This window comes from Pleurodeles waltl, chromosome 7 (genome assembly GCF_031143425.1).
Source record: "Pleurodeles waltl isolate 20211129_DDA chromosome 7, aPleWal1.hap1.20221129, whole genome shotgun sequence".
NCBI lineage: Eukaryota > Metazoa > Chordata > Amphibia > Caudata > Salamandridae > Pleurodeles > Pleurodeles waltl.
The window spans coordinates 676232956-676253576 of NC_090446.1; positions in this window are offsets into that span (position 1 = coordinate 676232956).

Here is a 20621-nt window from a genome sequence, read left to right on the forward strand (position 1 = left end):
TGTAAATGACACCCTTGTTAAGGCGTTAGGTCACTTTTCAGGTCAGTTACTTGATTACGCCCGTAATCAAGGTTGGATGCTGGGACTCCCTGCCCCTTCAGAGCACCAAGGACAAGGGGAAACAGAGTGATTCCACAACTCCTAATGAGCAGGCTGATGCCTTTGAGAAATTACGCTGCAAAACAACCGGCGAACATAATTATAGCACTAAAACAGATGCTGATACCTCTTCATCCTCTAATAACGATGCCTCTTCTGATTCAGATGATCCAGATGTGCCAGGACCCAGTAAAAAATCTAAAAGACATTTGTCTACTCCCAAGGTTTTAGATTTTGCCCCCCACCAAAATTGTTCACCCGAGGGCGTCTAACTGGTTTCCCCCACCTGAGGTGGCCACTTATGTACAATCACATTTGCGCAAAAGTTTTGACAAAGAGGTTCATGCTCATCTCCGAGCCGAATGTCCCAGACCTGATTTAGATGGCAAAGTGGCTGACACACCAGAAGTGGATCCCACTATGGTGATGTTTATGATTTTTTTTTCTAAAGAACCAAAAAAGGGTTTAGACAGGGCTTGGCGTAATTGCCAAGATAAGCTTTTGGACATGTCTGGCCCACTCACAAAAATTCTTGAGTTAGCTTTCCACTCTAAGGCTTCTGGTCTGGCGGTGGATACGGATATCCTTATTGGATGGGCACTAACTGTGCGATCACTACTGAGTGCAGACGTTCTTTTTTGATGCGCATTGATCCAAAACTCAATGATCTGTCTACTTCGGAAGCAGGTCCCACGGCCAATGGCATGTTATTTGGAGCACCTTTCGTTAAGGAACTTTCAAGGCTTTGCTCTACCTACTCTTCCCTCAAAAAAGCCCAGATGTCCCTCAAAAAGGTTTTTAAGCACAGCCTTTTTCTCAGGGCCGGTCATTACGGAGGGCGTATGCCAGGCCGAGGAGCCTTCATGAGCCCTCCAGTTTACTATCCCAGAGGCAGAGGAGGCTGGTATGGAGAACCTTCAGAGGCCACCTTCTATCCCACCCGGTCTCGGGGCAGGCACGCCAGGTTCGGCAGAGGTCCCAGGCAGGGACAACAAGGTGCAATCCAGGATGCAGGATATTCTGGTGGGTGTTATTCCCTCTTCTCAAGTAACTTTTGGGGACAGGGTCAGTTCATTCCTTCACAATTGGAAACTGATTTCCATAGATCCTTGGGTTCTTCAAACGGTGAATGGTTTCAGGCTGGAGTTTTTCAGTACCCCAAAGCAAATTCAGCCTCCCACACCAATGTATTTTTCCCTAGCAGATCTGTCCATTATAGATCAAGAAGTCCAATCTCTGCTGGACAAAGCTGCTGTGGAATTTTCTTCCCCTCATCCAAGGGGTTTTATCAGCCCTATTTTTCTTGTGGCCAAGAAAGGAGGAGGTTACCGCCTTGTTCTAAATCTCAAAGAGTTCAATGGCTGGATTTTAAACAGATACTTCAAATTGGAAGGGATTCACATGTTGAGGGACATTTTGTTGGAAGGAGATTGGATGGTGTGTCTGGATCTGAAGGATGCTTACCTTTCAATTCCAATTTTCGCACCTCACAGATGGTTCCTACAGTTTCTGTGGAGGGGTCATTGTCTAGAATTCAAAGCTCTCCCATTCGGCCTGTCGTCCGCCCCTTGGTGCTTCACAAAGCTGTTGAGACCAGTAGTGGCGTCTCTTCGTGCCAAAGGGGTGAGTTTGATCATTTATCTCGATTATATTTTGCTGATGGCTCAGGACCCTCGGACTCTCCGGAGTCATTTGTCGTGGACTATTCAGCTGTTGCAGGATCTTGGATTTATTATCAATGTGCAGAAGTCTTTGTTGAATCCTTCTCAGTTGATAGATTTTCTGGGTTTTCAAATAGATTCAGTGCGAGCCCAACTCATTCTTCCCTCTCCCAAGATTCTCAATATCAAACGGGAGTTGAGATCAGCTTTGGCAAACCAGACAGTGTCATTGAGGGCCATTGCCAGGACAGTGGGGCTTCTGTCCTCTTCAATTCAAGCCATTTTTCCGGCTCCCCTTCATTACCGGGCTCTTCAGAGGTTGAAAATTCAACATCTCTGCAAGGGCCTTTCCTACTTGGAACAGATACCCGTAACCGAGGAGTTATGTTCAAAAATCCTTTGGTGGTTGAACCATATGGAGGCCTGGAATGGCAGAGCCATATTCGGTTCTCTAACTGATGTAGTAATAGAATCGGATGCCAGTCAGTGGGGCTGGGGAGCACATTGTGGTCCAATTACGACGGGAGGTCGCTGGTCTCAGTCAGAGATGAGTCTTCATATCAATTGTCTGGAACTGTTAGCGGGTTCCTTTGTCATAAAGAGTCTCTCTCAACTCAAGGGGGATTGTTGCATCCTGTTGAGGATGGACAATATATCGGCAGTGAGACATGTCAACAAGCTGGGGGGAACTCAGTCCAAAATGTTGGCAGAGATAGCAAAGGAATTTTGGCATTACTGCCTTTTTCATCGCTTGAGTGTCACAGCAGTGTACCTCCTGGGGGCTCAGAACACAATTGCGGACTGGAACTCCAGATATTTGAGGGACACCAGCGATTGGAGACTGAATCAGGATCTCTTTCACCAGATCATTCTGGAAAGGGGTCCTTGCGACATAGACCTTTTTGCCTCGCGTCTCAATTTCCAGATTCCGATATTCTTCAGCTGGCGTCCAGATCCAAAGGCACTGGCAACAGATGCCTTTCTTCAGGATTGGAGAAAATTTCGGGGTGATGCCTTCCCTCCATTTGTGATGATTCGATGTGAATGGCACAAGTGAGAAGACAGAAAGTAGAGATTGTGTTTCTAACCCCAGAGTCTTAGCCTTGGTTCCCGGTAGCCCTGCAGTTAGCTTGCTCTCTCCCTCTTCTCATTTCGCCTCGTCAGAATCTGCTGACAAGTCTGGAGGGCCTTCAACATCCTTTCGTTCTGTTGAACCAACTTTGGCTGATGGTTTGGACAGTTTCAGGGCAAGATGGAATTCCCCAGGCATTTCGCAACAAGCTGCAGATTTCATTAAACAAGCCTGTCTTCAAACACGCATAAACGGTACGCTTCGGCCTGGCGTAGATGGGCCAGTTGGTGTGATAGACGGAGTATCGATCCCATGGGGTTGGATGTTGACATGATTGTGAACTTTCTTACCGAACTTGCCAGTTCGGGCCTTGCCTATAGTACCGTGAATAACTTTAGGTCAGCTATTTCTGCAGGTCATTCTCAAGTAGAGGGCAAATCAGTAGGGGAACACCCTCTTGTCTGTAAGGCCATGAAAGGGATTCGTATGACGTCTCCTCCACTATCTTAAATATACTTTCCTTTGGAATGTAGATATAATCTTAAATTTTATGAATAATTGGCCTTCCAACCGTTATCTATCTAGAAAACAAATTTTGGCAAAATTAACCATGATACTTTGCCTTATTTCTTGTAAGCGTGTTTCAGATGTTAGAGCCTTAGACTTAGTGGGCAGAACTTATTCGCCGGACGGAGTTACTTTTAATATCACCAGAAGAAGAAAGACCAATTGCAGGTTAGTAACATACCCTAGATTTCCTGATAACCAGCATTTATGTGTTGTTCAATGTTTGAAGGATTATGAAGTTGCTACTATTGATATTAGACAAGATGTTAAAGGTCAATTGTTAATTTATTTATAAAAACCTTTTAAACCGGTTTCCGCTGCCACTCTGGCTAGATGGATGAGGTGGTTGATGAACGAAGCTGGGATAGAGACCTCTAAGTATGGTGCTCACTCGGCTAGAGGGGCTATGGCATCCAAGACTTTTGCTCTAGGTTCTCGGCTGGAGGACATTATGAGAGCAGCGGATAAGTCTACAGAATCTACGTTTAGAAAATTCTATCACAAACCAGTAGTTGATGTGGCGACTGTGGTGGTTAATCAGCTTTAAACGAGCATAATCTGAGCCTACGGTCCTGACATAGAATAAAACAACTTCTAGCTTACACATCAAGAATTAGGGACACGGAGGCAAGGATTATCCTACCCTTATTACAACATGCATCTTGGAAGTATTTATTTATTTATTATATTTGATGTCATTCAACGGATATGTTGAGGTGTATGTTATTTTCCCACCCTGGATAATAATGATAATTCTATTTGTTTTTGTGGAAATATTATCCAGCAAAGATATTATTTGCAAATTCTTTGTCTTCTTTAGGAACGGATCAGAAGACCCAATGATTCTTGCATTTGCATCGGTGGTACTGATGGAAGACTATTGTTCCAGCTTCCTGTCCAGAGGATGCAGTTGAAATTGTAGTTGGTTCTGTTCACTGTTGGAGCTGAGATCTGTTATTGGACTCCAGAAGGGTTTCCTTGAACTGTTACTCTGCAAGGAGTTTCGTTTCCTTTCACATTGGTTATAATCTGACTGTTTCAAAGAAAGAGGAAGTGACTGTCGAGATCATGGCTTTTATGTGTATAGGTCCTGAGATTCTATTGGACCATGTGACATTACCATGTGCTTCATGGGTATTGAAGTTTTTTGTTTTACTGTTATTTTATTGGCTGCTGTTTGGAACAGTAAAAGAAAGAGAAAGCATAATCCTCGCCTCCGTGTCCTTAATAGAATTGAAAATTCTTGACGCGTAAACTAGAAAACGTTTTATTTTACACCAGCATGTTCCTGTCCACCCTTCACTTCCTGGCAGGGATAACACAAGTGTCATTGCTTTCATGCTTAAAATGCACTTCATTGCCAGCCTGTATTACAAGAGCACAGACACGCTAAAATAAACAAACATGTTGCTGTGGATGCCCTTTAAACAAACTTAGATAAAATATCATGGCCATGCTTGAATCAAGATGGCGGCCGCGGCCGAGCGTCTTACACACGGGAAATATACAGAGGGCTGCAGAAGAGAAACTGCCTCCTGAGAGGGGGGTGCTGAGTGGGATGGCACTGCCAAGCAACACTGGACAGGCAGGAGCACAGCACAGCAGCTCTACCCGCCGGCCCTGAGAGGACAATGACCAAGCAGATGCCACGGTGCAGCAGGAGGTACGCTCAGTGGGAGCGGAGCATAGGGAATCCTGGAGAAAGACGTGATGAGCTGAGCCTCGGCAGCGCTGGAGTGTTGGAACGGCTGGCACCCGCCACAACACTGCCCATTGAGAAACTGGAACAACCAGACTGCTGGGAGGGTAGCTGCCAGCATTCCAGGTGGCCTGGTGCTGGAGCGCTGACGTGGAGGGCCTGCTCTCAATTGCGGGATATGAGTGGTGAGAGCTCAGTTCATTTATGGGGAGACTGATCTTTGCCCATTAATGCAGTGTGGCCCCTCAGCAGGCAACTAACAGCTGCAAACTGGGGCCCACTTAACAATTTCCCCCCAGCTGCACAGAAGATATCAGTCCCATTAGGCAGCACCGCAACTCCATAACAGTATAGTGCACATAGTCCCGGGCAGCCACAATAGAACCTGATGTGATGCTTGTACCTAACCTGCGCCTGCACCTGAAGTAGAGACTGAAAACAATACTGGTGCATGGGAGCGACGCTTCACATAGTACCCTGAGGCTAGGCCAGGCCAAAATACTAGGCCTCCCCGCTAGGACCACCTGACTGGGGTAAAAGGAAGCTCCCTATTGCTTGGGGGTGATGCCGCCCCGCTTGGACTGACTGAAGTAGAGGCCCCTTATTCATTAACTCACCTCAAACCATAGGGCGATACATGACACTTCTCCACACTAAATCCACAGCGCCATATCACACAGATCCCTCCAGAGGAGAGCCGCCAGCCCAGCAGATTGCCAGGCTGCCTAAACCATAGCAATAGACAGAACATGGGGAAGAGCAGAAGAAGAGATCCAGATGCAAGAGAAGAATTTGCCACCGATCCACTCACGGCACAACAGAAAAACATCCAACCAGGCAAAATCAAAAACAGTGGTGATCCCACCTCAGAAGACATCCTCCAAGCCATAACTGCCTGCCGGGAGACCCTAGAAAGTGAAATTAATGCAATGGAGACAGATATGGTAATACTTTGGGATGATCACCATAGAGCGGCAGAACTCATTACAGCAACAGAGAAAAATATCAATGATGTCAAGCCAACACTCTCTGATGCCTCTGAGAAATTGTGCACCTTAGAACAGAAGATACACGGGCTAGAAGCAAAAACGGATGATGCAGAACACAGATCCTGGTGCAATAATATCTGCGTAATAGGCCGACCTGAATGTGTGGAAGGGAAGAATATGGTCAAATATTTGGAACAATGGCTTTGAGAAGAGGTGGCAGGAGATAGACTCACCCCGTACTTTGTCCTAGAGAGAGCACATAGAGTCCCGACACGCCCCCCAACACCAGGTGCCCCTCTGCGCCCGGTAATAGCGAGACTACTACATTATAAAGACAGGAACTACCTTCTCAGTCAAGCAAGAAACAACAGGGACCACACAGCTGAAAACAGCATGGTCTGCCTCTTCCAAGACTTTTCAAGTGAAGTGCAAAAACAAAGGTCCACCTTCCGAGAGGGCAAGGCAAAATTTAGACAAATAAGTACAACATATGTCATGCTGTTTCCTGCCTGCCTCTGAGTAGTAGCTGCAGAAGGAACCCAATTCTTCAATACCCCTGAAGTGGTGTGGCAATGGATAGACACTCAATAAACAACTGGTTTGGGCACGGGGAATATAGAAGTTCACAATGTAAATCCAAACTGAAACAGGATCCTCGCAAGTGCCCCTTCCAAAGCTGAGGCCCAACAAGAATTCCAGAAAGTAATTGAAGCAGTGGCGTCTTTGCACAACAACAGCCAGGGCCCCAACCCCACACAAGAGGAAGAGGAGGAGGACCATTTGGGATTGGATCACTATCCCTATACCACACACACATCGTAGGATGGATGCCCATAGGGGACATTGGATGATATTATTTGACTGTTATTCCTGCCAGACTTAGGACAGATACACACTTCTGTATAACCAAGGAGACACTTACAGAGGCTGTCCTGTTGCCCTTATCGGAACAAGCTAGAGGAAATATGGCGAAGAGGGCACCAGGAGGACCATCGCCACACTACGGAATGTAAGACTAGGTGGGGCGGGACTGGTGTAGAAGTTGTTACCACACCCCATATATTATTAAAAGGACTGCCAGCTGATACTTCAGTGTGCACAGTTACCAGTTAATGGTTGAATGAGTAGGTATTGGCCACCTGTCATGGGGAGCGGGAATTGGCATGTTTATAATTATTTAATTACCACTGACTGAGTCAACAACTTTTGGGGTAATTACTATGAATTTGATGTGGTTTTCCTCATGCATGACAAAATTCAACAGGGAAGGACGTAGCGGGGAAACGCAAATGACGGGTCGATATGGCTGCACTTGAGAATTACAAGTTCTTATCATCGAACATTCGAGGAATGCATACAATGGCAAAGAGATATAAGGTGTTCTCACATTTACTTAGAAGGGGCATCCATGTAGCAATGCTCCAAGAAACGCACCTCACAGCGGCAGAAGAGAACTCTACTGAGGCGAAGGAGGAACCACGCATACTTCACTACCTATTCGGCTTTTGCTAGAGGGACCCCAATTTGCATTAGGGCAGGGGTCAGCTTTCAATATACAGAAAGTGTCATAGACCCAGAAGGGCGACATGTAGCAGTGAAGGGCAGACTAAAGGAACAAGACATGGCACTAATTAACATTTACGCACCTAACATGGACCAAGGTACCTTTTTAGCTAAACTCACAGAGATTGGCCCCATACCTATTACAATCAGTAGTGATAGGAGGTAGACTTCAACTGTATAACTGACCCACATTTGGATCGCTTCCACCCGCCATCACAGGATTCCCCAATAATTAGAGTAGCATGCCAATTCTCGAGCTGGCAATCATAATCAGGGCTTATAGATACCTGGTGCAGTCTTTATCCACAAACTTGTGATTACTTCTGCTTTTCACATTTGCATGATTTACATGTGCGCCTAGACACATTTCTTTGCACACCAGATGTACATACCCAAATACGTGATGCAGAATATCTAGCCCGCACTATTTCATACCATAACCTCTTATTGTTACATTTGAAGTGGGAATGGGTTGACGCCTGTATTCCTACCTGGAAATCAAAGTCTGAATCACTAGAAGGCCCACAATACCAGGAGGCTGTCAAACAGCACATTGAAAATTTCTTCGCTGAAAATAATGGGGCTAGCAACCCCTTAATTGAATGGGATGCATTTAAAGCGGTGCTTCAGGTGAGATGCCTAGCGGAGTCAGTTGGTGTATGGCAAATGCTACTGAAAGAAGTCTTGAAGGTGGAGGAAGAGCTGCAAGTGGAAGACAGGCAAAGACCTGGGTGTCCGGACCTACAAAACAGGCTTGTAGAACTAAAAGAGGCAATAGAGAATCAGACAGAAAGGCTTTGATGCTTTGATTATAAACAATATATGTCTAGAGCCCATGTGGAGAGAGAAAAAACTGGGACATTGTTAGCGTGGTTAGTGACTCCATCTAAAAGGGGATCCATCATAGTAGAAATACAGACGGTGACAGGACAAAGGCTTTACAGACAGGAGAAAATAGATAACCGATTTATGCAGTACTATGAGAGGTTATATATAAGCACCACCCACTATGACGTAGAAGCAACATGGGCATTTCTGAACCCACTACTACTTACCACACTCACAAGATGGGGCAGAGACATTGGGGGGTGAAATTACAGAACAGGAAATTAAGAGTGCGATAAAAAGGGACCAACCAGAGGCAAGACACCCGGGACAGATGCATTCCCGGTTGAATTCTATGCAGCATACTCTAACACCTTAGCAAGAAAATACTATCACTTATGACACAGGAGGCCCTGGTCATACTACTGTGTAAACCGGGCAAATCACCGACTGACTGTGAGGTGTATAGGCCCGTATTAATTTGGATCTTGAATTACAAGATTTTCAGCAAAATCGTAGCTATGAGGTTGCTTCCACTGATGTAGCGATTAGTCCACCCTGACCAAGTGGGATTTATCCCGGGCAGTAACACTGCCTTTAACATTCATCACTTGCTGGCTGTCATGACAGGCTCCTCCAATGACAAATCAGAAGCAGGTATACTAGCAGTATGCATTGCAAAGGTGTTTGGCAGCCTAGAATGGGAGTTTCTGTATGCTGTAAGGACCAAGATGGGGCCAAGCGCAGACTATTTAACATGGGTGCAATTATTATACACCTCCCCTGTATCCAGGGTATGAACAGGCCAAGTGATATCACCCAGTTATGCAGTAGAAAAGAGAACAAGACAAGGCTGCCCCCTCTCCTCAATACGATTTGCATTGGCCATGGAACCATTAACCAGTGTAACTAGGAAAGGGCACAACTATAAGTGGATAATCATAGGGCCAACATACCACCGAATCGCCCTCTATGCAGCTGACTTGCTTATATTTCTGGACAATATGCAAAGCGACCCGGAAGGGGCTACAAATATGCTGAAAAACTTTGGGACGCTATCTGGCCTGCATGTGAACTGGCAAAAATCTTACCTCTTTCTTATAGAATCAGATTACACGGCACCACCTGACCTGGGCACATTCCTCTGGGAAAAGCATTGCTTAACATACCTAGAAACCAGAATATTCCACGATAAACAGGATATTGTAGAAGGCAACGTGGGACAAGCGATTCACTCCAATCAATCAGCCATGTCCTTCTGGCGGACTCTCCTGTTATCAGTGGGAGGGAGGGTGGCTCGTCTTAAAATGATAGCTTTGCCACGTCTGCTCTACATGGTCCTTCCTATATGGATCCCCAAGCCTCTGTTTAAAGAACTGGACACTTTAATAACCTCCTTTCTGTGGGGAACAGGCCAAAGACGGATAGCTCTATCTAAAATGCAGACGCAAGCAACAGATAACAGACTGGCGGTACCAGAGTTTGAATCTTATTACCTGGCAGCACAATTTCAATAGTTTGTCCAATGGTTAGTGAGTAGGAAAACACAACATAACCCTGTGAGACCTTTCACACCCTCACTGATTCGTCTAACTAAAGTACTACTGAGGGTGCGACGACCGCAGGCGGTGGACACTCCCAAATTACAAGTTCTTAGTCAATGGTGGACACAATTCTCCATAAATCATAAATAGATGTCCCATACTTCCCAGACTTAGCCCTAACATACCTGCGAGCCCTGCCTCATGACGGCAGTTGGGAGGGTCTGACTGCCTGACTGAGGCAGGGGTGACAGTAATAGGCGACCTATTCAGGGACAGGGTGATACCGTCATTTGAGGAGTTTAGGGCAGAATTCGAGATAACAAGAGGTCACTTCTTACTCCACAGAGCAGTCACTGTGGTTCTCCACTAACATTGGAAGTCGGGCCTTGACAAACCGAAACCACAAACCACTACAAAATATCTAGCCCTATCAGCAGGCCCATATAAGCAGTCACATGTCTTTACTGTAGGGTACACAATGACATGACTCGTCCCTTAGAATCCCTAAGACTTAAATGGGAGGAAGATTTGGGTACTCCAATACCAGCTAAGGCTTGGAAGTCTATTTTAGAAAGAATCTCAAAGCCTCAAAGAATGCCAGATTTAAATTAGTCAACTTTTTTCTCCTACATAGGGCATATTTGACCCCGGGCCGATCAATCAGCATTTTAACACAACAGGAACATCGTGCCCATGCTGCGAAGCAGAGGGAGTTGAAATCAAACATATGCTATAGGTTTGTCCTCACCAAGGAGCATACTGGGAAGAAGTAACACGCACAGTAGCTGAAGTCCTAGACAGGGAGATCATATATATCCCTGGCCATTGCTTACTGGGATGGATCCCTCACACACCCAAGATGAAAGTGATCAGCAGATTCCAGGACCTGGCCTACGTTCTGACTAAACGAGACATTACCATGAACTGGAAAGGACAGAGAGGGCCCAGTAATATAAAATGGGAAAGAGAAAACTGGGCGAGCTATGAAGGGGACTCCTTACTCAGAGAAGCCAAAAGAGGCCTGAGATCACTGGATGTAGCCTTAAGCCAAATGCTGCACTACCTGACCACATACCTCAGACCATGGCTGCACAGAGCTCGATCCCACTGGTCTGACAGGGACACCCCCCAACAACCAACATCCAGAATACCATCCCCATACCTACCATAGAAAGTAACCACACCATGATGAGAATACCACGTAAAAATGCAGAAATTGACTCAGACACGACACCAGAGAGGAAGAAGGGCAGAGGGAGGCAATATTGGTTGAGGGAGTTTTAAGAGTGGATGTGAAGTGCACTTGTTACAAGTGAATTATGCTTAAGATTCTGAATACAAGTGAATTTACAATGTAGATTGTAATAACGATGCAACCTCACTAAGAAAGTCTGCTTTAAAAAAATAAAGCCTTGCACTGAGCTCAACAGTCGGGCTGCTTTCTCCTTCCTGCATATGGAATAAACATCTAATTTGTTTTTGTCTTCAACCTGCAAGGTCACCTTGCAACCCTCACAACATCTAGAGGACTCCATCCGCAAGACGACCCCAAAGCAATGTGGCATGTCTAGTTCCATCCCTATCATCATTATATTCATTACAAAGTCAGACTTTTACCAAATAGTATCCACTAAACTCTGGCAATATTCAAATGTGAACGACTAAATAGCGTAAAACAAACATATGAGAATACAGCACAAGCACCAATGCCTCGCACAAACTCCTGAGAACGCAGTGCACCCTAAATTCCAGCAGGGGACATTTCAATATTTGGCATTTGTCCCAACCCGTTATGAGGCCAGAGGGCAAGTGAAGGTCTCAGCCGTAGTGATTGGGAGCTTTTACCACTCATGTCCCAGTGACTGACCTACTACAGAACTGCACACTGGGCACCAAATAATCATTTCTGCACTAAACCTCTCACCAGAGAGAGTTGGCGGATTCAAAGGCCCCTCAGAGAGGTAGTGGGAGGGGCAAAGACTCGGAACTCAAATGGTTATGTAACTGAGATAATAGTTGCTATCCAGCCCAGTACTTTCTCCATTGAAAAGAAAAGTATTTTTATTAAACACCAAAATGCAATACTTCACTACGTAAGGTCAATCAGGCACAGGGTTCTAATATGAGTGCTCACACAGATTACAACTAGGTGATATTATGGCCCAGATGCAAGCTCACTGTGACATGTGTGAGTAACCTTCCTGGTTCTGTAACCCCTAGGTCAATTCAATCATGCCCTTCTACTAAAAGAGTTCTAGATGGGCTATTCAGTTTAGCAAAAGATGCAGTCAATATTCAACTTCACTTGGTTGGTTTACCATAAGTAATTGGTGCTCAGGAATCTTGAGCAATGGGTCCATATACAACAGTAATGGCAAGAGTGGGTAGCCTAGCCTTTGTTACCAATGTCAGTAAAATAAAGCAGGAGCACAGGCCCAGGTGGTTCCATCACCCAAAAAACAAGAAGCTCCACCACCGCCAGGGGTCTCGGGTCATCCAACCATGGTTTCGGCTGCAAGCATACTCAGTGCTAGTCAGTCTGCTCCTTCCAATGGATTACAACATCACAGTTGCACTGATGGTCGCACTCTCAGGCTTTTAAATTCCGCAGCCCTATAAAGCTTAGAAAACTTACAGTGGAGGTTGGGAGACTGACCCCTAGACAGAATTGTGTTTGTACTGGTTACACTCCCTTTAATCAATCCAACCTTCTGGGTTGCCCCATGCCCCCAGCACACCGATTGGGCTTCTCCTCCTCAACAAATGTCTCCTTGGCATGATCTTCTTCCAAAATGTTGCCTTTCATCCTTCTGTTTTTGTTGGGTTTAGGACTGTGCACACTTTATGGCTGCTTACCACTGCTAAATTGCTTGTGCTCTCTCATTTAATTTACTTATAAGTCCCTAGTAAAATGATACTACATGTACCCAGGGCCTGTAAAGTAAATGCTACTATGGGCCTGCAATACTCCCTGTGCACCTATACACATATCTCAGCCATTTCAGCTTGTATATGTAGTTTTAAGCTGACAGTTCTACCTGGCCAAATAGATCTTTTGCCAGGCCAAACTTTCCTTTATAATACATATGTCTCCCCTAGGGTAGGCCCTACACATTCCGGAGGGCAGAGTGCAGCATATTTAGTAAGATGGACATGTATGTTTAAGTTTTAAATGTCCTGGTATGGAAAACAATCTTACATTTGTTTTTCACTACTGTAAGGCCTACATCTCTCGTAGGATAACATTGGGTTACCTTGCTACAATTAATAAATGCTAATTTTCAAGTAGGAGTCGACAGGAATGTCAGGCTTGGTGTCTAAAGAATTGTAATTAAAACCCAATTTAATAGTGGAATCTGGTTTTAAGAAACAATTCTCATAATACCATTTTTGGAAAGTTGGCATTTTCTTGCCCTAAGCACTTGGTGCCTAAAGCGTATCCTGGGTCATATGACTAGGTGAAGCTCGCTGTTGGTCTTTGTGTATTGTGCCCAGAAAGTGAGAAAAAGGGGGAATAAGTGTTGGCAGGATAGGCTACCTCTGAGTTGATGAGGAAGAGGAGCTCTCACCTATCACAGTTGCATATCACAAAGTCTCTGCCTGAGCACACTCACAAAGGGTTTGACACTAGTCTTTTGTGCCCCCAGTTAAGCTGAGGCCAGGGCAGACAGGCAGGAAATTCTAAGCACCTTTTGGGGTAGAAACCTCCAGAACCTTCTCCTACTTCATAGCTGGTACCAGGTATAAATATTGGACCCCCAGTCCAAACTCTTCAGTTCACTTTTGTACCTGTGGAAGACGCAGTAAGAAGTATTGTGCTCCTCTGCAAGACATACCACTACTTTGTTGCCCTGTTGTCCTGCTGCCTGAGTGAAAAGGACTGTACCTGCATTTTGAACCCAGGACCACAAAAGTGACTCCAAGGGCTAGTTGGCTGGCCTCCTGATCACAGCCTCAGAGACAGAAATGGCTCCAACCACGTTGCCTTGACTCAGCACCAGGACTCTGTCTGGTGTGAGTCCTCCCCACCTCCCCCCCACAAGCACTGTCACCCCAGCCCTGAACCTTTGGAAGTGGGCCTGAAATTGCTCTGTGAGCCCAACTGTGGTCATGTGAGCAGAACCAATTCAGCTTTCTCAGAGCTGCTGCTGCGTGATGCAGCCTTGCTGCAGGCCTTTTCATTGCAACCCCCTTGTCAAGGGAATCCTTGACAATGACCCAGTACTTCACTTTGCAACCCCTCAGTTTTCTGAGAAGCGCCACTACAGGATACATCCTCAATGCAAGACTTCATATCACAAGCCCCTCGTTGATGGTATCCTCGATGATAATGCAGAACTCCACACTATAGCCCGCAGCTTTATCTGAACTGCTGATGTGCAATGCCTCCTCCAGGCGGGACCTTGAAATGCTCTGTAAACTAGGATTTAAGATACTTTGTTCAGCAGGCCTAAATTGGTTCCTGTATCTGGCCCGTGCTCCATTGTGGTAGGTCTGAACTTGTGACATTGTGATGGTTCAGTGCGACCAACTAACCACAGTTGTGCTTTTAGCCACTGTTTTCACTTGCATCTCTAAAACTGCAGATCTCCAGTCATACTGATTGGATTGTTGTCATTTTGGTCTCAAATAATTTATTGATTTTTGCTCTATTTTTCTAAACTGGTAATTGGTGCAGGATTTATTTGGTGTTGTGTTTACAATACATTACTGTTTAGAGTGCTGCATAAATACTTTACACTTTGCCTCTAATTTAAACCTGACTTTTTTGTGGCAAGCTACCAGAGTGATAATTACAGGCTAATCTGGAGTTTGCTTGTGTTTCACCCTGACAGAAATTAAGGGTGCTGTTTGAGCAGGGTTTCATCTCCCTCAATCAGTAACTCAATTTCCTACATTGGTGTTCACAGGTGAAATTAGGATTGTGTTTTTGCAGTGCCATACAGCAATTTTGGTTACATTGATATCACAGGTAAATAATTTGATGCCAATCTGAGTTATTTATATTCTTATTGGTTTGTAATTCTGCTTTTCCAAAATTTCTCTCATTCTATCTGATTATTTTTTACCATATTTGCAGAAATGGACTTTAAGCTCAACATCTACGAAGAAAACCACTCCATTCATGAAACATCTACACTTCAAGCTGCATATCTCTGAAAACTTCACCCTGAACAGAACCCTTGCCTACCAATGACCCAAACCACAAACCACTTTCACCAGCCTCATCAATGACTTCATCGCCCTGCTCACCATCGAATCTGGAACCTACCTACTCCTCTGTAACCTCAACTTCCACCTAGAAGACAGAACAAACCCCTGCACAACAGCACTCCTCAAAAGCTTGAGCAACATCAGACAGGACCAACACACACTGCAAAATACACACTGCACTCCATCTTCACCACCAGCAACAGCATCAAATACAACTCCACCTTGCCACTCACATTACTGACCACCCACCAGTATCAGCAAGCCAAGCTGCAGCGCCTTTAGCACGGATCAACCCCACAGACAACCTGAACAAGGATATCAACAACTTCATCAACTAGATTAAGAACTGTGTGGATTTCCTTGCACCCATCAAACCTAACAGAAAAAGATGTCCCAACAAGCAGGCCAGCTGGTAGACAAAGGACCTTCGAGGGACCAAGCAGAACTGTAAACAGCTATAGAGAAAGTGAAGAGCCAGACACAAAAGCACAGAAGGGAGCCACCTACAGGGCTGCACTCAGACGCTACCACCACCAGCTAAGAGACACCAAGAAAATAGTGATAGCTGACTGCATCCAAAGAAGCTCCAACAGTTGCAAGGAGATCTTCTCAATTATCAAGGACTTCACCGCACCCTCAGAATCTGTCAACAACATCATCCCCTCCTATGAACTTAGTGACGACCTATCAAACTTTTTCCACAGCAACATGGCAAACATCTACAGCAACTTCACACACCAATCTGACCATATCGAACTCAGTGCCAACCTACCCATCACCAACAAAGATGGCCACTTGGCTGAATGGATAACCCTCACCAGAGACTATACAGTGACAATCATACACACCATCCACTCATGGGCCCCAACAGATTCATGTCCCCATCATGTCTACAACCTGGGAACACCACCAATTAGCACCCCCTTCACCCACATCATCAATACCTCCATCATATCCACCATACTTCCAGATGACTCGAAACATGCAGAGGTCAATGTCATTCTCACAAAACCATCAGCTGCCCAAAACTAACTGTGCAACTTTCCACCAATTTCCCTGCTCCCCTACCCAGCCAAAGTGATTGAGAAGGCTATCAATAAATAATCAATTCTCAAACTGCCTTGAGATCCTACACTACCTGGATAACACCAAATCAGGATTCAGAAAGAACCACAGCACCAAAACAACACTTGTTGCGCCCACTGATGACATCCAAACCAACTTGGACCGAGGAGAAACAGCAGCCCACATCTTGCTCGACCTCTCCACAGCTTTCAAAAATGTCTCCCACAGCACTCACATCAGAAGACTCCACGAGATTGGCATCCAAAGATATGCACTAAACAGAATCTGCCCCTTCTGCTTGGGAAGAACCCAAAGGGTTGGATTGCCAACCTTCATGTCAGAGACCAAGAACCTGATCTCCAGAGTCCCCCAGGAATCATCCCTCAGCCCCACCATGTTCTCTCTCTGACGGACAAGACAACCACCACCAGAACTAATTCACCATCTGTATCACCATGTTAGTGGAGTGGATGAGAACCAACTGCTTGAAGCTCAATCCCGACGAGATGCAAGTACTAGTCTTATGGAAATAAGACCTCCCAATGGGACTCCAACAGGTGGCTGTCAGACCTAGGACAAACACCAAAACCCACTGACCATGCAAGAAATCTGGGGATCAACCTAGATCCCAAGCTCAACATGATGACACAAGTCAACGTGGTGAGCATCTCCTGCTTCCACATACTATACATGCTATGAAAGATCTTCAGTTGTCTGGCCCAGAATACCAAACAGTCTGTCATGCAAGCACTCATCACTAGCAGGTTGAATTATGGCAATGCATTCTATGCCACAATCTCCAAGCAACTCCTGAACAGATGTCAGACTATCCAGAACGCTGCTACAAGACACATACTCATACCTGCCCACCCATGATCCACCCACATCACACCGCACTTCAAGGAGCTTCACTGGCTCCTCATTCACAAGCGCTGCCAATTCAAACTTCTCATGCACACATACAAAGCCTTACACAATACGGAAACAGCAAACCTGATCAGCCGCATACACTTTCACCAACCTGCCAGACACCTATGCTCTGTCTCACACTCACTCATACATATCCCCCTCATTCACAAAAGCAAGCAGAAGGTCGCTCATTATCCTACATTGCACCAAAAGCATGGAACAACCTCCCTCAATACATCAGAGCCTCCTCCTTATTTCTTGAGTTTCTCAAGAGGCTAAAGACCTGGCTCTTTGAATAACTCTGCAAGAACTACATGCCTACACAGTTGCCCACATGCCTGTATACCCTCACATGTATTAAACACACTATACAAATCACCATACCATAATGTCAATTTCTGAGGCAGACTTTTTTCAAAGAAAAAATCTATTCTCAAGAACTTCATTACCTTCATTATCTCCACCTACCCTAATTGAAATCATGTCAACCTCAAAGGTAAGATGCCAGTGTTGATTGTATACATGTGTGTGTCTGCAAGGTGAAAGGTTAATGGGAGATGGGAGGCTGCCCTACACAGAGTGTGCTGCTCCTCCCACCCTTGATCCTCATTTGAGGTAGTTTCACATTTTGGCAAGGAATTAGTCAAGTCCTCATTCAGTATGTGTAAACGCCTAACTGGACTATCATAGAAGGTTACGTAAAGCATTGGAATCTTAATTGTTCTGTTCACAGGTTCCACATTAGGCTCCTTTTTAGGTCTTGTCTACATAGCACAGCGGGTACTATTTCCAATACCGGGCTAGGAGCACATTGCTTACGATTCATTGGCATCATTGACACACTTCTATGCTGCCTCCCAATTGGCCAGCCCTGTCCAGGCGTCACTTCCTTTTCTTTCTGTGGAGCATGGGCCAAGCACAGATTGATTCTACTAAATCAGTGCTCAGCAGCTGATTGTGCCCTGATTCAGGTACTATTGCTTTCACTGCCAGAAGACTCCATTTCCTTTATTCCCAACCGGTATGATATTTGTTCCTCCCTCACTCACTAGCCACGCTCGGTTTATGATTATAAAACTAACCAGTTCTCGCACAGTAGTTGATATATTAACAAGCTCCTGCATTGGACCAAAGGCTCAGATGTTTACAATGATCATAGGTTGAGATAATCAGTAACCTACTGCACTGTATTATAATTGCATTTATATAGCGTTTACTAGTGCTACTCCACACCATGCCATGCAGCACTTCCCCACACCCCTCTACTCCATGCTGTTCTCTTTATGGCACTTCACTCTACGCCACTCTGCTCTACACCACCCCATTCCACTCTATGCCACTGTACTCAAGGTCACTCTACTCCACTCTACACCACTCCACTCTACTCTATGCTACTCCAGTCTACTTTATACCAATCTACTCAATGCCAATCCACTCCACTCTACACCACTCCACACCACTCTATTCTACGCCAATACATGCCGCTCTACACTTCAACATTCTACTCTACATGAAAATCAGAAAGGGAGCACCCTGCCTCACACTCCAGCATGCAATCAGCCCCAGTGCATCATGGTAAATGCAGTGAAAGTTCATTTTATATCCATAAAATTGAATTTTTCACCTTAGTAGGTGCAGCAAGTGTGGTAAATCTCTAGGCACGTGTTTCTGGGTTCAGCCCTTCATCAGCAGAGATCAGCTTTATGTGTGGGGTTGCTGGAAATGCTGCCAAAAGTCCTCTCAGGTTTCTGTACCAATCACTGGCATGCAGGTGCTCAACCAGAGCTTGTCAGCTTGTTGGCTCAAGGGGGCCTTCTTAAACAGGAAAAACAGAAAGGGAGCACTCTGCCTCACAGTCCAGCATGCAGTCAGCCCCAGTGCATCATAGTAAATGCAGTCAAAGTTCGTTTTATATCTATAAAGTAAACTAGTTTTTCACCTTACATGCCACTCTACACTTCAAAACTCTACTCTACATGAAAATCAGAAAGGGAGCACCCTGCCTCGCACTCCAGCATGCAGTCAGCCCCAGTGCATCATGGTAAATGCAGTGAAAGTTTGTTTTATATCCATAAAGTAAACTGTAGTTTTTCACCTTAGTAGGTGCAGCAAGTGCTGTAAATCTCTGGACACGTTTTTCTGGGTTCAGCCCTTCATCAGTAGAGATCAGCTTTGTCTGTGGGGTTGCTGGAAATGCTGCCAAAACTCCTCTCAGGTTTATGCACCACTCACTGGCACGCAGGTGCTTAACCAGAGCTCGTCAGCTCGTTGGCTCAAGGGAGCCTTCTTAAATAGGAAAATGAGAAAGGGAGCACCCTGACTCATACTCTAGCATGCAGTCGGCCCCAATGCATCATGATGAATGCAGTCAAAGTTCGTTTTATATCCATAAAGTAAACTGTGTTTTTTCACCTTAGTAGGTGCAGCAAGTGATGTAAATCTCTGGACACGTGTTTCTGAGTTCAGTCCTTCATCAGTAGAGACCAGCTTTGTCTGTGGGGTTGCTGGAAATGTTGCCAAAAGTTCTCTCAGGTTTATATACCACTCACTGGCACGCAGGTGCTCAACAAGAGCTCGTCGGTTCGTTGGCTCAAGGGGGCCTTCTTAAACAGAAAAAAACAAAACGGGAGCACCCTGACTCATACTCCAGCATGCAGTCAGCCCCAATGCATCATGGTAAATACAGTCAGCCCTACATCACTGTAGTCTACATCACTTTTCTCTAAGCTATTCCACTCCACTCCACGCCACTCCACTCCACTCCACTTCACTCCACTCCACTCCACTCCACTCCACTCCACTCCACTTCACGCCACTTCACTCCAGGCCACTCCACTCCAAGACACTCCACTCCAAGACACTCCACTCCAAGACACTTCACGCCACTCCACACCATACCGTCCATGCCACTGAACACCACTGTACTCTACTTTATGCCATCCTACTCCATTCCAATCCACTCTGCGTCACACTACACCATTCTGCACCTCTTCCCTCCACTCTATACCACTTTGTCCATGCTACTTTATACACTTTACGCCATTCTGCTCAATGTCACTCTGCTCTATTCAACACTACGCCACTCCACACTATTCCACTCCATGCCACTATACGCCATTCCACTGTATGCCACTGTGCTATATGCCACTACACTCTACACCACTCTTCTCTATGCCACTCCACTGTACTCTATGTCACTTTACTCATATCCACTGTACTCCACACCTCTCTGCTGTATACAATTACACTCTGCTCTATGCCACTCAGCGCCACTCTGCACTACACCTTTCTATGCAGGTCATTAATTTTTAACCATGCTGACCAGCAGCCATCCTACTGTACAATTTTGATAAAAGGAAATGGCAAGGCCAATAGCTCTTGCTTAGGTGAAACCTACTGGCTTTGTGAATTCTT